Consider the following 19354-nt stretch of genomic DNA (forward strand, 5'->3'; position numbering starts at 1 on the left):
ATTAATGTCACTTTTGAACTAGTATCTAATAATCCCTGAAATATTTGATCATTTCCTTTTCCCCAAGCACAGCTAGCCTGGTAAAAGGCTGTCGGTCTCCGTGGGGAAGGCTTGGAGGAAGATTAATGGCATAAATTTGTGGCAGTGTAGCAGGTTCCTCCCCCAAAGGGACCTGGCCTCCCCCTCATACAAGGGGCTCTGGGTGTGTAAACTGTCTCAAGTCTGGAAATTGATTAATGGCTGTGAGTCTCTGTTTTTGTAATTTAAATTAGACTTCACTTGACCTAGAACTCTTTTGTTTACACAGCTCAAAGAAGAATTTAGTAGACTGCCCATCTATTGTATATACTTCTAGATATCCCGTGATTTACTAGCCAATGAGTAAATTTTCAGTTTCATCTGGTGAAACAGGATTAATCACTCTGGGGCTAATCCTTTTAGGTGGAGGTTGGGTGGCCAACTCCTCAGGGCAGGCTGGAGGTGGGCTGCTGTGTCCCCAGGACAGACTATTACAGTAGGGTTATCTAGAGAAGACTCAGCACGACCTAGAGTTTCAACCGCTCCACCAACATGATTATCAGTCTGTATGTTGCCATCCCATTTTTCAGGATCCCACTCCTTTCCAATCAGTACCCCTCACTTTAATGTCAGACACCATGCAAGATTGAGATTTCCCTTTACGTTATGAAGTGCTACTCTAACAGTAAGATTCTGAGTCTGGTTTTCAGAGATCTCAAGTCTGCGGCTATAGGAAATAGGTTTTCCTTCAGGACACTCACAGGAACTTCTCCATTTGTCAGATGGCACTTCAGCTTCTCATTTGAAGCCTTAAGTCTATCCCTTTCACTCATTAATGTATCTGTTGTATCTAACAACAACCAACCAACATCTCTATACCTCCTATTTCCATAAAACTCTGTAAAGGTGTCAAAAACATTATCCCCCAGAGCCTGGCTTTGTACAAGCGAAGCATTGTAAGAATTGAATGGTGATATTTCGACTATCTCTTTTGGTAACTCACTCCTTGGATTGGTGATGTCATTCTGATTGTGGAAATCAGAGTCCTTAGTACCTTTGAGTCTGGTCAGAGTAGAAAACCAATTGTAAAAAGCCATTTTTAAGATTCTATTTCTTAAGAACCACCCCACTCCTGGTACCAAGCTGTATTAGCTAGGGTTCTCTAGAGAAACAGAATCAGTAGGAGCTATCTGTAGATAAAAAATTTATATAAGTGTCTCATGTAACTGTGGGAGCCTAGAGTTCAGAATCTGTAGGGCCGGCAGTGAAGCTCATGACTCCGATGATGGGTGTGGACGAGCTCCACAGGAGAGGCTTACTGGCCGAAGCAGGAGGATTCTCTTCTGAATCCTCCTTAAAAGGCTTCCGGTGATTAGATTCAGCATCACTCATTGCAGAAGACACTCCCCTTGCCTTATTACAAATGGAATCAGCTACGGATGCAGCCAGTGTAATCATGATTTAATTCTATGAAATGTTCTCGTTGCAACAGACAAGCCAGCACTTGCCCAGCCAGACATACAGGAACCACCACCTGACCAAGTTGACACGTGAACCTGACCATGACAGGTAGTAATGAGAACAGGATAATTTATCCCCCATCTGAATTGGAAATATTTTAAGAAAAAGAAAGCCAATAGCATGTAAAAAAGAATTACGCACCACTAATAAGTAAAAAGAATTATGCACCACTAATAACCTGTCCAAGTGTACAAGGCTAGTTCAGTATTTGAAAATTTATCAGTATAATCCACATCACCTATAAATAATTCAGTAGTTGCATTCTTAGGTATTTATCCAAGAGGAATGAAAACATATGTCCACAAGATGTCTTTTTTATAAATGTTCATAGCAGATTTTTGTTTTTTTGTTTTAGTTTTAAAAAAATTTTTTTATTAATTTCTTAATCTTGAAAAAATATGACAAGAAAGAGACATGAACATTCTTAACATATGATCATTCCATTCTTCATATTTAAGCAGTAATTCACAATATCATCACATAGTTGCATATTCATCATCATGATCATTTCTTAGAACATTTGTATCAATTCAGAAATAGAAATAAAAAGACAACAGAAAAAGAACTAAAATGAAAACAGAAAAAAAATGTTACCATACCCCTTACCCCTCCCTTTCATTGATCACTAGCATTTCAAACTAAATTTATTTTAACATTTGTTCCCCATATTATTTATTTTTATTCCATATGTTCAACTCGTCTCTTGACAAGGTAGATAAAAGGAGCATCAGACACAAGGTTTTCACAATCACACAGTCACATTGTGAAAGCTATATCATTATACAATCATCATCAAGAAACATGGCTACCGAAGAGGAGACATAACTACTGACCTCACAGAAATAAAGGAGGTAATAACAGGATACTATGAACAACTTTACGCTAATAAATACAACAATTTAGAGGAAATGGACGGGTTCCTGGAAAGACATGAACAACCAACTTTGACTCAAGAAGACATAGATGACCTCAACAAACCAATCACAAGTAAAGAAATTGAATTAGTCATTCAAAAGCTTCCTAAAAAGAAAAGTCCAGGACCAGATGGCTTCACATGTGAATTCTACCAAACGTTCCAGAAAGAATTAGTACCAATTCTCTTCAAACTCTTCAAAAAAATCGAAGTGGAGGGAAAACTACCTAATTCATTCTATGAAGCCAACATCACCCTCATACCAAAACCAGGCAAAGATATTACAAAAAAAGAAAACTACAGACCAATCTCTCTAATGAATACAGATGCAAAAATCCTCAATAAAATTCTAGCAAATCGTATCCAACAACACATTAAAAGAATTATACATCATGACCAAGTAGGATTCATCCCAGGTATGCAAGGATGGTTCAACATAAGAAAATCAATTAATGTAATACACCATATCAACAAATCAAAGCAGAAAAATCACATGATCATCTCAATTGATGCAGAGAAGGCATTCGACAAGATTCAACATCCTTTCCTGTTGAAAACACTTCAAAAGATAGGAATACAAGGGAACTTCCTTAAAATGATAGAGGGAATATATGAAAAACCCACAGCTAATATTATCCTCAATGGGGAAAAATTGAAAACTTTCCCCCTAAGATCAGGAACAAGACAAGGATGTCCACTATCACCACTATTATTCAACATTGTGTTGGAGGTTCTAGCCAGAGCAATTAGACAAGAAAAAGAAATACAAGGCATCAAAATTGGAAAGGAAGAAGTTAAACTATCACTGTTTGCAGACGATATGATACTATACGTCGAAAACCCGGAAAAATCCACAACAAAACTACTAGAGCTAATAAATGAGTACAGCAAAGTAGCAGGTTACAAGATCAACATTCAAAAATCTGTAGCATTTCTATACACTAGTAATGAACAAGCTGAGGGGGAAATCAAGAAACGAATCCCATTTACAATTGCAACTAAAAGAATAAAATACCTAGGAATAAATTTAACTAAAGAGACAAAAAACCTATATAAATAAAACTACAAAAAACTGCTAAAAGAAATCACAGAAGACCTAAATAGATGGAAGGGCATACCGTGTTCATGGATTGGAAGACTAAATATAGTTAAGATGTCAATCCTACCTAAATTGATTTACAGATTCAATGCAATACCAATCAAAATCCCAACAACTTATTTTTCAGAAATAGAAAAACCAATAAGCAAATTTATCTGGAAGGGCAGGGTGCCCCGAATTGCTAAAAACATCTTGAGGAAAAAAAACGAAGCTGGAGGTCTCGCGCTGCCTGACTTTAAGGCATATTATGAAGCCACAGTGGTCAAAACAGCATGGTATTGGCATAAAGATAGATATATCGACCAATGGAATCGAATAGAGTGCTCAGATATAGACCCTCTCATCTATGGACATTTGATCTTTGATAAGGCAGTCAAGCCAACTCACCTGGGACAGAGCAGTCTCTTCAATAAATGGTGCCTAGAGAACTGGATATCCATATGCAAAAGAATGAAAGAAGACCCATCTCTCACACCCTATACAAAAGTTAACTCAAAATGGATCAAAGATCTAAACATTAGGTCTAAGACCATAAAACAGTTAGAGGAAAATGTTGGGAGATATCTTATGGATCTTACAACTGGAGGCGGTTTTATGGACCTTAACCCTAAAGCAAGAGCACTGAAGAAGGAAATAAATAAATGGGAACTCCTCAAAATTAAACACTTTTGTGCATCAAAGAACTTCATCATGAAAGTAAAAGACAGCCTACACAATGGGAGACAATATTTGGAAATGATATATCAGATAAAGGTCTAGTATCCAGAATTTATAAAGAGATTGTTCATCTCAACAACAAAAAGACAGCCAACCCAATTACAAAATGGGAAAAAGACTTGAACAGACACCTACCATAAGAGGAAATACGGATGGCCAAGAGGCACATGAAGAGATGCTCAATGTCCCTGGCCATTAGAGAAATGCAAATCAAAACCACAATGAGATATCATCTCACACCCACCAGAATGGCCATTATCAACAAAACAGAAAATGACAAGTGCTGGAGAGGATGCGGAGAAAGAGGCACACTTATCCACTGTTGGTGGGAATGTCAAAGGGTGCAACCACTGTGGAAGGCAGTTTGGCGGTTCCTCAAAAAGCTGAATATAGAATTGCCATACGACCCAGCAATACCATTGCTAGGTATCTACTCAAAGGACTTAAGGGCAAAGACACAAACGGACATTTGCACACCAATGTTTATAGCAGCATTATTTACAATTGCAAAGAGATGGAAACAGCCAAAATCTCCATCAACAGAAGAGTGGCTAAACAAACTGTGGTATATACATACGATGGAATATTATGCAGCTTTAAGACAAGATAAACTTATGAACCATGTAATAACATGGATGAACCTAGAGAATATTATGCTGAGTGAATCTAGCCAAAAACTAAAGGACAAATACTGTATGGTCCCACTGATGTGAACGGACATTCGAGAATAAACTTGAAATATGTCATTGGTAACAGAGTTCAGCAGGAGTTAGAAACAGGGTAAGACAATGGGCAATTGAAGCTGAAGGGATACAGACTGTGCAACAGGACTAGATACAAAAACTCAAAAATGGACAGCACAATAATACCTAATTGTAAAGTAATCATGTTAAAACACTGAATGAAGCTGCATCTGAGCTATAGGTTTTTGTTTTGTTTTGTTTTGTTTTGTTTTGATTTTACTATTATTACTTTTATTTTTTTCTCTATATTAACATTCTATATCTTTTTCGGTTATGTTGCTAGTTCTTCTAAACCAATGCAAATGTACTAAGAAATGATGATCATGCATCTATGTGATGATGTTAAGAATTAATGATTGCATGTGTAGAACGGTATGATCTCTAAATGTTGGGTTAATTTCTTTTTTTCCGTTAATTAAAAAGAAAAAAAAAAAAAGAGAAGAGATAATTGGAGATGAAGGGATACAGACCGTACAACGGGACTGGATATAAAAACTCAGAAATGGACAGCACAATACTACCCAATTGTAATGCAATTATGTTAAAACACTGAATGAAGCTGCATGTGAGGTATAGGTTTTTTGTTTTTGTTTTTTTTGTTTTTTTTTTCTTTCTATTATTGTTTTAATTCTTATTCTGTTGTCTTTTTATTTCTTTTTCTAAATCGATGCAAATGTACTAAGAAATGATGAATATGCAACTATGTGATGTTATTAAGAATTACTGATTGTACATGTAGATTGGAATGATTTCTAATTGTTTTGTTAATTCTTTTTTTAATTAATAAAAAAAATAAAAATAAAAAAATAAAAAAAAAAAAAGAAACATGGCTACCGGAACACAGTCCTACAGTTTCAAGCAGTTCCCTCCAGCCTCTCCATTACCTTTTTTTTACATGGACAGGCTCCGGGAATCGAACCTTGGTCCTCGGGCATGGCAGGCAAGCACTCTTAAGCCACCGTGGCCCCCTCCATTACCTTTTGAATAACAAGGTGATATCTACTTAATGCATAAGAATAACCTCCAGGATAACCTCTCTACTCTGTTTGAAATCTCAGCCATTGGCTCTTTGTCTCATTTCACTCTTCCCCCTTTTGGACGAGAAGGTTTTCTCAATCCCTTGATGCTGAGTCCCTGGTCATTCCAGGGTTTTTCTCAATCCCTTGATGCTGAGTCTCGGCTCATTCTAGGATTTCTGTCCCACGTTGCCAGGAAGGTCCACACCCCTATGTAGACAGGAGGGTGGTGAGTTTACTTGTTGTGTTTGTTGGTTGGAGAGAGAGGCCGCATCTGAGCAACAAAAGTGGCTCTCATGGGGGTGACACTTAGGCCTAATTTTAAGTAGGCTTGGCCTATCCTTTGTGAGGTTAAGTTTTATATGAACAAACCCCAAGAGGGGGGCTCAGCATATAGCTTTGGTTGTCCACACTGCTTGTGAGAATATCAGGAATTCAACTTGGGGAGGTCGAACCCTCTCCTGTTCTCACCATTTCCTGAAGGGGACTTTGCAAATACTTTTCCACTCACTGATCGAATCACTCTGAGATTCATCGGGGCATCACTCTGGACAAACCAACAAAACCTTATGTCCTACCCCAGGTTCCATGCACTCATGGTGTTCAACCAAGCTATCTACATAAGTTATATTAGGAAATGCACTAGTCAAAACACAAACTCTGTACTAAATAAACATTTTCTGCTTTAGTCTCAAACATAAGATGAAATTTTAAAATATTAATTAGCATCTATTTTCAGCACCCTGCAGTAATGACATTCCCCCATTCCTCCTCATGCAAAAACATTTTTAAAATTTGTACATTTGGTGACTATCATTACACACTCTAAGCGTTCCTAGATTATACCATCTCAGTCTTTAGCGTCTCCTAGATGACACCATTCCTATCTTTATCATCTTATCTTTCTGATTTCATCCGTGCCCCCAGCCCTTCTCCCTCTATCATTCTCACATTCAGCTTCACTCAGTGTTCCAACATAATTTATATTACATTTAGGTAGTATTGCGCTATCCATTTCTGAGTTTTTATATTCAGTCCTGTTGGACGATCTGTATCCCTTCAGCTCCAATTACCCAATATCTTACCCTATTTCTGTCTCCTGATGGTCTCTGTTACCAATGAAATATTGCAGGTTTATTCACTAATGTCAGTTCATATCAGTGAGACCATACAGTATTTGTTCTTTTGTTTCTGGCTGATCTCACTCAGCATAATGTCCTTAAGGTCCATCCTTGTTGTTACATACTTCATAACTTTATTCTGTCTTACAGTTGCATAATATTCCATCCTATGTGTATTCCACAGTTTGTTTAGCCACTCTTCTGTTGATGGACATTTTGGCTGTTTCCATCTCTTTGCAATTGTAAATAATACTATAGCAGCATTTTTTAATAGTCCAAAACTTCTTACTGTTCTTGCCCTCCCCATTTCTCTCATTTGTGTCTTTTGTGTACCACAGCCTGCCCACCCTTGGAGTGGCCATGGTGTGCTCAGAGCTCTCAGGCTCACCTGTGGTTGCCACAGTCATGAAGTGTTTTTTAATATATCCTCATTTCTGCAAAGAAGTGCTATTTGAAGGTTTCAGGAAAATTATTTTAATGTATTCTCAATAGAATTACCATTAGAAGACATTATTTGCTGAAGGATTAATAAGGACATAATTCCTTAAGAATAAGATTCAGTAACCTTAAATATTTTGTATGTAAGCAAATGAGTGAAAAGAAGGAAGAAATAAGTGTCATATAATAAAGATTTCATTATTGGTAGGTAAGTTGTATTCAGCAAATATTTGTAGTGCAAAGGTACAAATGACTAAATAGTTACAGTGTGTTTAGAATAGAGAATTGATTTAGCCTAAAACCTAATAAGAATAATAAAGAAGCACCAAAATGCTATAGTTTATTGCAGTACAAATGCCCTAAAATGTGCAGTTGGAAGTGTTTGGAGTGTTAAATTTCACTGAGTTTAGCGACCAGGAAAGACCTTCAGAGTATCTTTCTTGTTTTGATGAGAGGAAGGGCCTTCCAGGCAGGACTGCCCTGTAGATCAGTGTTCCACTCACCGGGTTTGAAATAGGATCATCATGTTTTAATTTTACTACTAAGAACATTTCTCCATCCCTTATCCCTTTGAAAAAACAAAAATCTCCCACATCCCTATTACCGCCATTTCATTAAAAAGAAAATTACCTTTTCACTTTAAAGAGGAGTAATGAATGTTGTAAAATAACTTGTGTAAAATATTTATGTTATTTATAAAGAATATTTACAGTGAATAACAAAAGATGATCCAATAGAAAATGTTCAGTGAACAGGGAATAAAATGAAGAAATAAATATGAGTGGTAAACACGTGAAAATATATTCACGTTAGGATTCAGGAAAATAATCTGGTTTTAGTGTATAGTTCTATTACTTCTGTTAAGGTTTAACCCCTTAAATTGGCTAAATATCAAAAATATGTGGAAATAGATGGCACAGTATGAAAATTAATATTGCCATGCTGGAGAAAAATTTGAATGTAGTTAACCAGAATTATGTGCATAGCCCTGTTCCAGTGTTGAACAAGACAAAGGTTCTCCCCTCAGAGTGTGTATTCTTTGTGGTGGTTGGTAGTTAATTAACTTGTAAAGATAAGTAAATATATAATAGACTGCTGAGATTGCCTGAGGCCATACATGTATCACTGATGCTTTCTTTATATTTTTTATTATTTTTCCCCTTGTGCTTCAGTTTTTTAAAAATGCAATTTTATTGAGATTTATTCACACACTATAAAATACAGAGGCTCACATTAACTTCACATAGTTGTACACACACTGTCAGAATCAATTTTACATTTGCGTTGCTCAAAAATTAATTAATTAAAATAAGAAAACCGAAAGCATCCCATGTTCCCATCCCTTCCCCTCCCCATTATTGATCCCTACTGTTGGTGTGGTACATTTGTTGCTGTTGATGAAAGAAATATTAAGATATTACTGTTGGCTATGGTCTGTAGTTTACAATCAGTACATTTCTCCCCAATACCACTCTTATTAACTCCTTGTAATAGTGTCATACATTTGTGTTTTGTGAAAGAACTTTTTAATATTTGTGTTGTTAATTGCTGTCATTGTCCACCAAAAGATACACTGTGTTGTACAGTCCCATGTTTTTAACTTTTCCTTCTGGTGATATACATGATTGTAAACTTCCCCTTTCAACCACATTCACATACAGTACAGCATTGTTAATTATACTTGCAATACTCACAGTAATGAGGACTCTCACAGTATCCTCACCTCTATACATTTCCAAACATTTAAATTCAACCTAGGTAAAAATTCAGCACATATTAAGCAAGTGCCCCCCATTCTCTACCCTCGCTCTTATCTCCTGGTGACCTATATTCTAGATTTTATGTATAGGAGTTTACATACTGTAATTAGTTCCTAGAAGTGAGATCATACGATGTTTATCCTTTTGTGTCTGACTTAGTTCACTCAACATAATGTTCTCAAGGTTGACCCATGTTGTCCTGTGCTTTGAGACTCCATTCCTTCTTACAACTGCAAAATATTGCAATGTAAGTATATACTTCACTTGGTTAATCCTTCACTGGTTAATGAACACTTAGGTTCTTTCCATCGTTTGGCAGTTATGAATACTGGGGAACATCAATGTGCAATTCTGTTTGTGTCCCTGCTTTCAGTTCTTCTGGGTATACCAAGTAGTGGGATTGTCGGATGGTAGGGCAACTCTATACTTACTTTCTGAGGAATCGTCAAACCATCTTCCACAGTAGCTGCACCATTTTACATTCCCATTAGCAGTGAATAAGTGTTCCTAATTATTCACATCCTCTACAACATTTGTAGTTTCCTGTTTGTTTAATAGTGGCCATTCTAGTAAGTGTGAAATTTTTGTCTCACAGTTTTGATTTCCATTTTCCTAATAGCTAGTGAAGATGTGCATCTTTTCATGTGCTTTTTAGCCATTTGTATTTCCTCATTGGGAAAATATCTATTCATGTCTTTAGCAATCTTATAATTAGGTTATTTGTCTTTTCATTGTTGAGTTGTAGGAGTTTTTATATACATTCTGGATATCAAACCCTTATCAGCTACGTGGTTTCCAAATGTTTTCTCCCATTGAATTGTCTCTCTTTTCACCATCTTAATAAAGTCTTTTGAAGCACAGTTTTGAGGAGATCCCATTTATTTATTTTTTCTTTCATTATTCGTGCTTTGGGTGTAAGGTCTAGGAAACTACTGCCTATCACTAGATATTGAAGACGTTTCCCTGCATTTTATTCTGTTTTTCTATGGTAACTGCTTTTACGTTGAGGTGTTTGATCCATTTTGAGTTAATTTTTGTATGAGGTATAAGATGGTGGTCCTCTTTTATTCTTTTAGATGTAGATATCCAGTTTTCCCATCACCGTTTATTTTTCTATTGATATATATTCACATGCCATGACATCATCGAAAGTGTACAATCAATATACAAACTTTATTTTGTCTCATTTCTCTCTTACCCCTTTTGGTCAAGAAAGTTTCTCAATTCCATGATGTGGGGTCCCAGCCCATCCGCTGGAGTCCTGTCCCACTTTGCCAGGGAGATTTACACCCCTGGGAGTCATGTCCCATGTAGTGGGGGAGAGCACTGAGTTTACTTCATCTGTTGAGTTGGTTTAGAGAGAGCCCACATCAGAGAAACAAAAGACGTTCTCTGGGGTGACTCATAGGCACAGTCATAAGTAGCTTCTCCTTTGCAGGCATAAGTTTCATAGGGATGAGCCCCAAGATTGAGGGCTCAGCCTATTAAATTGGTTGTCCCCAGTGCTTGAGAATCAGGAATTCCCCAGGTGGGGAGGTTTAATATTCCCTCCCTTTTCTCTGCTCCTTCCAGGGGGCTTTGCAAATATTTTTTTATTCTCTGCCCAAATTATTCTGGGATGTATAGGGGCATCACGCTGACCTGTACAACCAACAAGATCCCTATTCAAAGTTCTATATAAATATGGTGTTCGAATAAACTGACCATACAAGTCACATTAGCTTTGTGCTACCAAAAGTATACATTTTGCACCAAATAAACATGTCTTCCTTTTAGCACCATGTTGTTTTGACCACTATGGCTTTATATTATGCTTTTAAGTCAGAAAGTGTGCATCCCCCACCTTGTTTTGGCTATTTGAGGCAGCTTTTCCTTCCAAATAAATTTGCTAATTACTTTTCCATTTCTTCAAAATAGTCTGTTGCAGTTTTGGTTGGTATTGCATTGGATCTGTAAATCAGTTTGAGTAGAATTGACATCTTAATGATATTTAGCCTTCCAGTCCCTGAACACGAAATGCCTTTACATGTATTTAGGTCGTCTTTGATTTCATTTTGCAGTGTTTAATAATTTTCCGTACACATGGCCTTTACATCTTTGATTAAGTTTATTCCTAGATACTTCATTCTTTTAGTTGCTATTATAAATGGAATTTTTTTCTTGATTTCTTCGTTGGGTAGCTCATTATTAGTGTATAGATACTACTGATTTTTGTCTGTTGGTCTTGTATTCTGCCATTTTGCAGAACTCCTTTATTAGCCCAATAGCTTTGTCATATTTTTTCAGGACTTTCTAAATAGATGATAATGTCATTTGCATATGGTGAAAGTTTTACTTCTTCCTTTCCAAAATGGATGCTTTTTTAAAAAAAAAATTTTTATTGAGAAATCTTCACACAATATATTCCAAATGTGGTATACAATCAATGGCTTACAATATTACCACATGGTTGTGTATTTATCACCATGATCATTTTTTAGAACATTTGTATCACTCCAGAAAAAGCTCATACTTACCATATACCCTACCCCTCTCTCTCAGTGACGGCTAGTATTTCCATCTACCCAACTTATTTTAACCTTTGTCCCCAATATTATTTACTCATTTTTTATCCAAATTTATTTACTTGTCTGTCCTTACCCTAGATAAAAGCAGCAACAGACACAAGGTTTTCACCATTGCACAGTCACATTGTAAACATTATATCTTTATACAGTTGTCTTCAAGAATCAAGGCTACTGGAACACAGATTAACAGTTTCACGTACTTCCCTCCAGCCATTCCAATACACCATAAACTAAAAAGGGATGCCTACATAATGCATAAGAATAACCTCCAGGGGATAACCTCTTGAATCTGTTTGAAATCTCTCGGCCACTGAAACTTTATGTTGTCTCATTTTTTCTCTTCCCCTTTTTGGTCAAGAAGACTTTCTCGATCCATTGATGCCAGGTTACAGCTCATCCTGAGATTTCTGTCCCACATTACCCAGGAGATTAACACCCCTGAAAGTCATGCCCCACATAGGGGGAGGGCAGTGAGTTCACCTGCCAAGTTGGCTTAGAGAGAAAGGCCATATGTGAGCAATGAAATTCTCTGGAGGTGATAATTTAGATTATCTTTTGCAGGAATACGTTTCATAGGGGTGAACCCCAAGATTGAGGGCTTGGCCTATTGATTTGGTTGTTCCCACTGCTTGTCAGAATATCAGAAATTCCCCAAATGGGGAAGTTGAATATTTCCTCCTTTCTCCCCATTCTCCCAAGGGGACTTTGCAAATACTTCTTTCTTCACTGCCCACCTTACTCTGGGATTGATTGGGGCATCATATTAACCAGAACAAACCAACAAAATCTCCATGTATTTATGTTGTTCCACGAAACTGACCATACAACACACATATATAAATTTTGCACCAAATAAACATCTCTCTCTTTGATCTCACATAGAGGTTGAAGTTTTAAAGTATGGACTGTGTCATCCTTTACCTTGGATTCTGACTATTCTAGTCCAATCCAGATCATTTTCATTCATACCTCTACTTGAAGTCTGATCACTTTTTGAACTTTTTAAACAGTTCCTGCATGGGGTACTGCTGAATTTCATAACTTCAGAGCTTTAACTCTCAGTCTCAGGTGTCATGTAAATACCCAAAGTTTCTGGGAACGACCATGTTATATACAAACCCAGTATCTCAGAATTTAGAATTAATAGCTGCACCTCCTGAATATATGTAACTGCTGTAAGAGCTTACAATTTACAACCCTTCACAGTAGTCCCCAACTTGATAACCCATGTTCTCAACTTTAGTTCACTGAGGTTTGTTTTTTTTTAAGAAACACTTTTTATTGTGAAATATAACATATAAGCAGAAAAGTGATAAATTTCAAAGTACAGTTTAATAAGTAGTTATAGAGTAAATTTCAAAATATAGTGTGGGTTACAGTCCCACAATTTCAGGAATTTCCTTCTGGCTGTTCTAATACTCTAGAAACTGGAAAGAAATATCTATATAATGCGTCAGTAGTCATAATTATTTGTTAAATCCTGACTTCTCAGTTACACCTTCTACCTCTCATTTGATCCTTCTGTCAGTCTTCAGGGGTATCTTGTCAATGACCATTCTAATTTCTTCATGTTGAGAATGAGGTGGGGGGTGCAACGAGTTGTTTTTCTGGAACAAACTGGTACCCCTAAGCTTCAGGGCTTATCTGCAGTAGGAAAAATCTGGAGGTTTTAATTTTCTGAAAAATAAACATAATAAGTAAAACTTTCATAGAATCTTAGGTAGAGCCCTGGGTTTTCTTTAGGGTTTTCAAGAATACTGTTACTTGGAGCTTGGCATACTGTGGCAATTTATAATACCTGACTGAAACTTGCAAAAGAGTAACTTCCATTGTGTCCCACATTGTGAGGGAGAGTTATACCCTCTGGGAATCATGTCCCACATAGAGGAGAGGATAGTGAGTTTATTTGCAGAGCTTGTCTTAGACAAAGAGAAAGGCAACATCTGAGCAACAAAAGAGGTTTTCTGGAATTGATTCTTAGGCATGCTTATAAGTTTGCTTAGCTTTACCATTATAAAATAAACTTCATAACGGCCAGCCTCAAGACTGAGGGCTTGGCTTATTAAATTATGGTTGAGAAAATATCAGGAATTTCCCAGGTGTTGTTTAATCATTCCGTATTCTTCTCCAGTCCCTCAACAAGGGACTTTTCAAATGCTTTTTTATTATTTCCCCAAAGTAGTCCAGAATGTATTATGGTATTACATTAACCTATGCAGAATCACCAGATCTCATTCCCTTTTCTAGGCTCCATGTATTTAGGTTGTTTAAATAAACTTCCAGCCTCTTTTTAACTGTATAGATAAGCTGATCAAAAGGAGGATTCCTAATAGAACAAAACTAAGTGAATATAGGAATCCAAAAAGATAAGCTGGTATTTTTCCCTGATAGCATTTGCTGAAGCAAATTAGAGTTTGAGTTTCAAGGGTAGAGGGCACAAAAGATAAAAATTCTTACGGTCTTTCCAAGTCAGAAAGTTAAATAGGAGGCACCCCACTTAAAACTACTCTCAGCCTAAGGGTATTCTTCAAATAACTCCTGCCCTTCTCCCCACCCTTAACCACTTTGCAATCAGCAACAGAAACAGGAGTGACCCGCTGCCATAGCAGGTGAGTGTGATGAATCTTTGGTGGGAATGGGAGGAGCTGAATGGTCTAGTCCTAACAGCACACTGACCTACCAGGCACTCTTCCAAGTTAAACCCAGCAATAAGTAGAAGTTTCTAGGCATGGAATCAGAATTGCACAGGATAAGGACAACGGGAAAGAGAGAAAGAAAATGCCTACATAAAAGAGGGAAAAGAGGAAAGAGCCAGGAATCTCAGAAAGCAAACAATTAATTTTTTAACACTACAAAGAAAAAAAAAGCTATGAAATTTGTGAAACTACTCTCAACAATAATACCACCTTCTAAATTTCAAGAAAATTAATTTTGCATTAAAAACAACAGAAAATTGTCAAGGTTCAGATCTCATACAAGTATTTTAAGAAAAAAAGAGGAAAGTATAAAATAGTATTCTTTCAGACAATAAATGGTAGCTTACCAGAATGTCCACAGAACCGATCAAAACTAGAAATCTCCATATTAAAATGAGCCAAAAGAATTTCTGTTCTGAGCCAACAGAAGTAAGTTCACTGAATTTTTATAGTATAGTTAGTCCATATGATTGAGGCATGATAATAGGTGTCTTTTTGTTCCTGACATTTCATTCAGCATACATTTCTTAAGGTTCATTTACCTAGTTGCATGCTTCACAACTTCGTTCCTTCTTGTGGCTGCTCAGTAGGCCATTGTATGTGTACACCATAGTTCTCCCTTCCATTCCTCAGTTGTTATCTTCTTCTGCCACCTCCATTCATTGTGGATTGGGGACGCTGCTGCCAGTATGGATGCTTTTTATTTCTTTTTGTTGTCTAATTGCTCTAGCTAGAACTTCTAGCACAGTGTTGAGTTAACAGTGGTGACAGTAGGCATCCTTGACTTGTTCCTGATCTCAGAGGGAAAGCTTTTTATCTCTCACCATTGAGTACAGTATCAGCTGTGTGGTTTTCATATATGCCCTTAATCATATTGAGAAAGTATCTTTTGATTCCTACCTTCCAAAGTATTTTATCAAGAAATGATGCTGGATTTTGTCAAATTGAGATAGTTATGTGTTTTTTTCCTTTTGATTTGTTAATGTGTTTTATTACATTAATTGATTTTCTTGTGTTGAACCACGCTTGCATACCTGGAATAAAACCTACTTATGTATAAATCTTTTAAAGTGCTGTTGAATTTGATTTTTAAGTATTTTATTGATGATTTTTACATGTATATTCATTAGAAAGATTGGTCTGAGGTTTCTTTTCTTGTAGTGTCTTTCTCAGGCTTGGGTATTAGGGTGATGTTGGCCTCATAGAATGAGGTAGGTAGTGTTCCCTCTTCAATTTTTTTGGTATTAATTGTTGGAATTGCACTTCTTTGACATGTTTATTAATGTTTTTCATGAGAGTGGGAAATTTGGGACCATTATTTCCTTATATATTCTTTCTCTCTCTTTTCCCTTCTCCATGGACACTAACGCGTATGTTTGTGTGCTTTGTACTGTCACTTAAATCCCCGTGACACTACTCAATTTTTTGTGTTCTCCTCTCTCTGCAACTACATGATTTTGATTGTCCTGTCTCCTAGTTCTCTGACTCTTTCTTCTGCCTGTTCAGATCTGCTGTTGTTTGCCTCTATGGTATTTTTATCTCTACTAGTGTGGCTTTTATCCTCATAATTTCTGTTATATATTTTTTTTAATTTCATATTTTTCTGTATGCTCACACGCTGTCTTCTTAAATCCTTTATTTCTTTATACATATTTTCCTTCATTTCTTTGAATTGATATAAGAGATTTGTTTGAATATCTTTGATTAGTTGTTCCAACTTCTTAGTCTTCTCTAAGTTTTAATTTTTCCCTTGGCTGAGCCATTTTTTCCTGCTTCTTGTATGGCTTGTAATTTTTTGCTAATATTTAAGCATCTGATTATCTTATGTGTTAAACTCTAAAAGTCAGTTTCTCCCTCTTGTCTAGGGTTTTATTGTTGATTGGTTTTGTATATGAGTTATTTGGCATGTGCTTTCACTTACTCTAGACCTTTAGAATAGCTGCTTTCTGAAAGCAACTATTTATGTGAGTTAACAGAAGAGTGTGCTTTCATTTCAAACACTTCGTAATTCTTGTCAGCTGTAATTGGAAATATGGAAACAGCTGGTATCCATCAACAGATGAGTGGGTCAAAATGAGCTCTAAACACATGTGGGAACGTTATTCAGCAGTAAGGAGGAATGAAGTCCTGAAGCGTGTGACAACGTGGATGAACCTTAAGGACATTGTATTAACTGAAACGGGTCAGACAGCAAAAACAAATCTTTTATGCTCTCACTGATAGGAACTAACTATACTATGTTAAACTCATAGACACAAAATATAGAATATAGGTTACCAGATAGAGAACAGGCTAAAGAATGGGGAGAGATTGCTTATTATGTGCATAATGTTAAATTAGGGGAACTTAAATTTTTGGAAATGGACAGAGGTTATGGTAGCATGTTATTGTGAGAATAACAGTGCTGAATGGTGTGTGAGTGTGGTGGGATGGGGAAGTTCAGAGTCATGTATGTCATCAGAAGGAAGGTTGGAGGTTAGAACATCTGAATGCATTAAAGTGAATCTTATGGTAAACAATGACTGTGATTAACTGTACAAATATAAAAAAGTCCATTCATGAACTATAGCAGATGTATGACACTATTATAAAGAGTTAATAAAGAGGAGTATGTGGGGGAAAATGTATCTGCTGAAAGCCATAGACTATAGTTTAGCAGTAATACTTTAATGCTCTTTCATCAGTAGGAACAGATGTACCACACAGTCCTGTGGGTCAGTAATGTGAGGGATAAGGAGTATGGGAGGATGAGTGTTTTTTATTTTTATTTTTATTTTCTGGGATAATGAAAATGTTCTAAATTTGATCATGAGGCTGTACAACTGTGTGATGATACTATGAACCAGTGATTGTATATTTCAGATGGTTTCTATGATCTGTGAATATACCTCAATAAATTGCATTAAAAAAAATTCATGGTGTTTTGGGCATTCATGATATCAAGCCACCATCCCACTGTGTAGTACTAAAATATTTTGGTATTTCACCCTAAAAGGAAACCCATAACATTAAACAGTCACTCCTCATTTCCCCCTCCCCCTCAGTCTTTGGCAACCATTAATCAGCTTTCTGTTTTTATGAATTTGCCTATTTGAATATGTCATATAAATGGAATCATACCATGTAAACTTTTGCTTCTCGCGTCCTTCATTTATTATAATGTTTTCTAGTTTCTTTCATGTTGTAGTGTGCACTAGTACTTTCTTTATATGGCTGAATTAATATTCCATTGTGTGAGTGTATGAGTATAATAATACATTTGTTTCCCCATTTCCAAATGGACATTTGGACTGTCCCTGGCTTTTGGCTGTAGTGAATAGTGCTGTTATGAGTATTTATGTACATGTTTTTCTTTGAACATGTGTTAATGTCTGGGTCATATGATAATTCTATGTTTAACTTATTAAGGAACTACCAAAGTATTTTTTTCATGAGACGGTACCATTTTACATTTCCACCAGTAATGTTTGAGTGTTTCCACATCCTTTTCAATACTGATTTCCATGTTTTTATTTTTATAGCCATCATAATGGATATAAAGTGGTATTTCATGGTGAATTAATTTTTCAGTTATAAAGATTTATTTTTGAACTAAATATCAAAACATCAACAATTACAGCAGTGTAAATTTTTGTTAGTGTCTTCTAAAAGTTAAACAAATAAAATTGTTCTTCACCCTGAGAGAATATTTTGATCTTCAAAAGAATGTACATTTTGTGCTTTTTTTATTGTTAAATTTTTAGACTTTCATTTTGATATATCAGAATTTAAAAATTAGTAGAAGTATTTCCAGTATCCCCTGTAACCAGCTCACCTGAGTAATATATAGACTTTGTTCAGACTTTCTCAGTTGTTCTGCTAATAGTGTTTTTTTTCTCCTTCAGGATCTTATCTAGGATCACGTGTTACGTTTACTTGTCAGGTGTCTTGGGTCTTTTGTAATCTGAGCAGTTCCTTAGTTGTCTTTGTATTTTTTGATCTTGACTCTTTGTTTCCCCCCTCCCTCCCCCACTGCTTCCTCTCTCTTTCTATTGACATATAAAACATAAACTTTCCCATCTCAACCACTCCCGAGCTTACCGTTCAATGGGATTAGTTGCATTGACAATGTTGTGGTCCCTTCATCACTTTCCGGTGTTGTTCCGGTGTTGAAACTTTCCCATTTTCCCAAACAGAAACCCTTCACCCATTAGGCATTACCTCCCCATTCCCCCCCAGGAACCTGAATTCGAATTTCTTTCCTTATGAGCTTGCATGTTCCCTGATATTTTCTTTATAGTTGCTGTTGGGCATGACCCTGACACTTTTGAAGAGTGCCCGCCATTTATTTAGTAGAATTTTCCTTAATGTAAGTTTATTTGGTACTTGTTTATGACTAAGTTCAGGATATGTGTTTTTGACAAAAATACCACAGAAGTGATGTTGCATCGCTTCTCAGTGCATAACAGATTAGGTGCAACCTGATAATGATGTTAACTTGGAAATAATTTGTTAAGTTAGTGTCCGTCAGATTTCTTCTCTGTAAAGTTACTGTTTTTTTTTTCTCTTAATATTTCCACAGTTACTAATTGTTTTATGGAGAGAAATTTTGAGATTATATAAATATCCTTTTCCTCATTGTATTTTTTCTCACAAGTTTTAGCGTGCATTGATAAGTCATGAATGAAATAATTTGTTTTGCGGTAATTGCTGGTTAGTGATTTCATGTCATTCATTTGCATTCATTTCATCTTATTTCATCATTT

General features: G+C 36.2%; 1 protein-coding gene across 10 annotated transcripts in view; it reads left to right on the forward strand.

Annotated features, from left to right (window-relative positions):
• ERBIN (erbb2 interacting protein) overlaps positions 1-19354 on the forward strand; it is a 271624-nt gene that overhangs the window by 162023 nt on the left and 90247 nt on the right. The gene's annotated exons all lie outside the window — the stretch shown is intronic.

This window comes from Tamandua tetradactyla, chromosome 9 (assembly GCF_023851605.1).
Source record: "Tamandua tetradactyla isolate mTamTet1 chromosome 9, mTamTet1.pri, whole genome shotgun sequence".
Classification (NCBI taxonomy): Eukaryota; Metazoa; Chordata; class Mammalia; order Pilosa; family Myrmecophagidae; genus Tamandua; species Tamandua tetradactyla.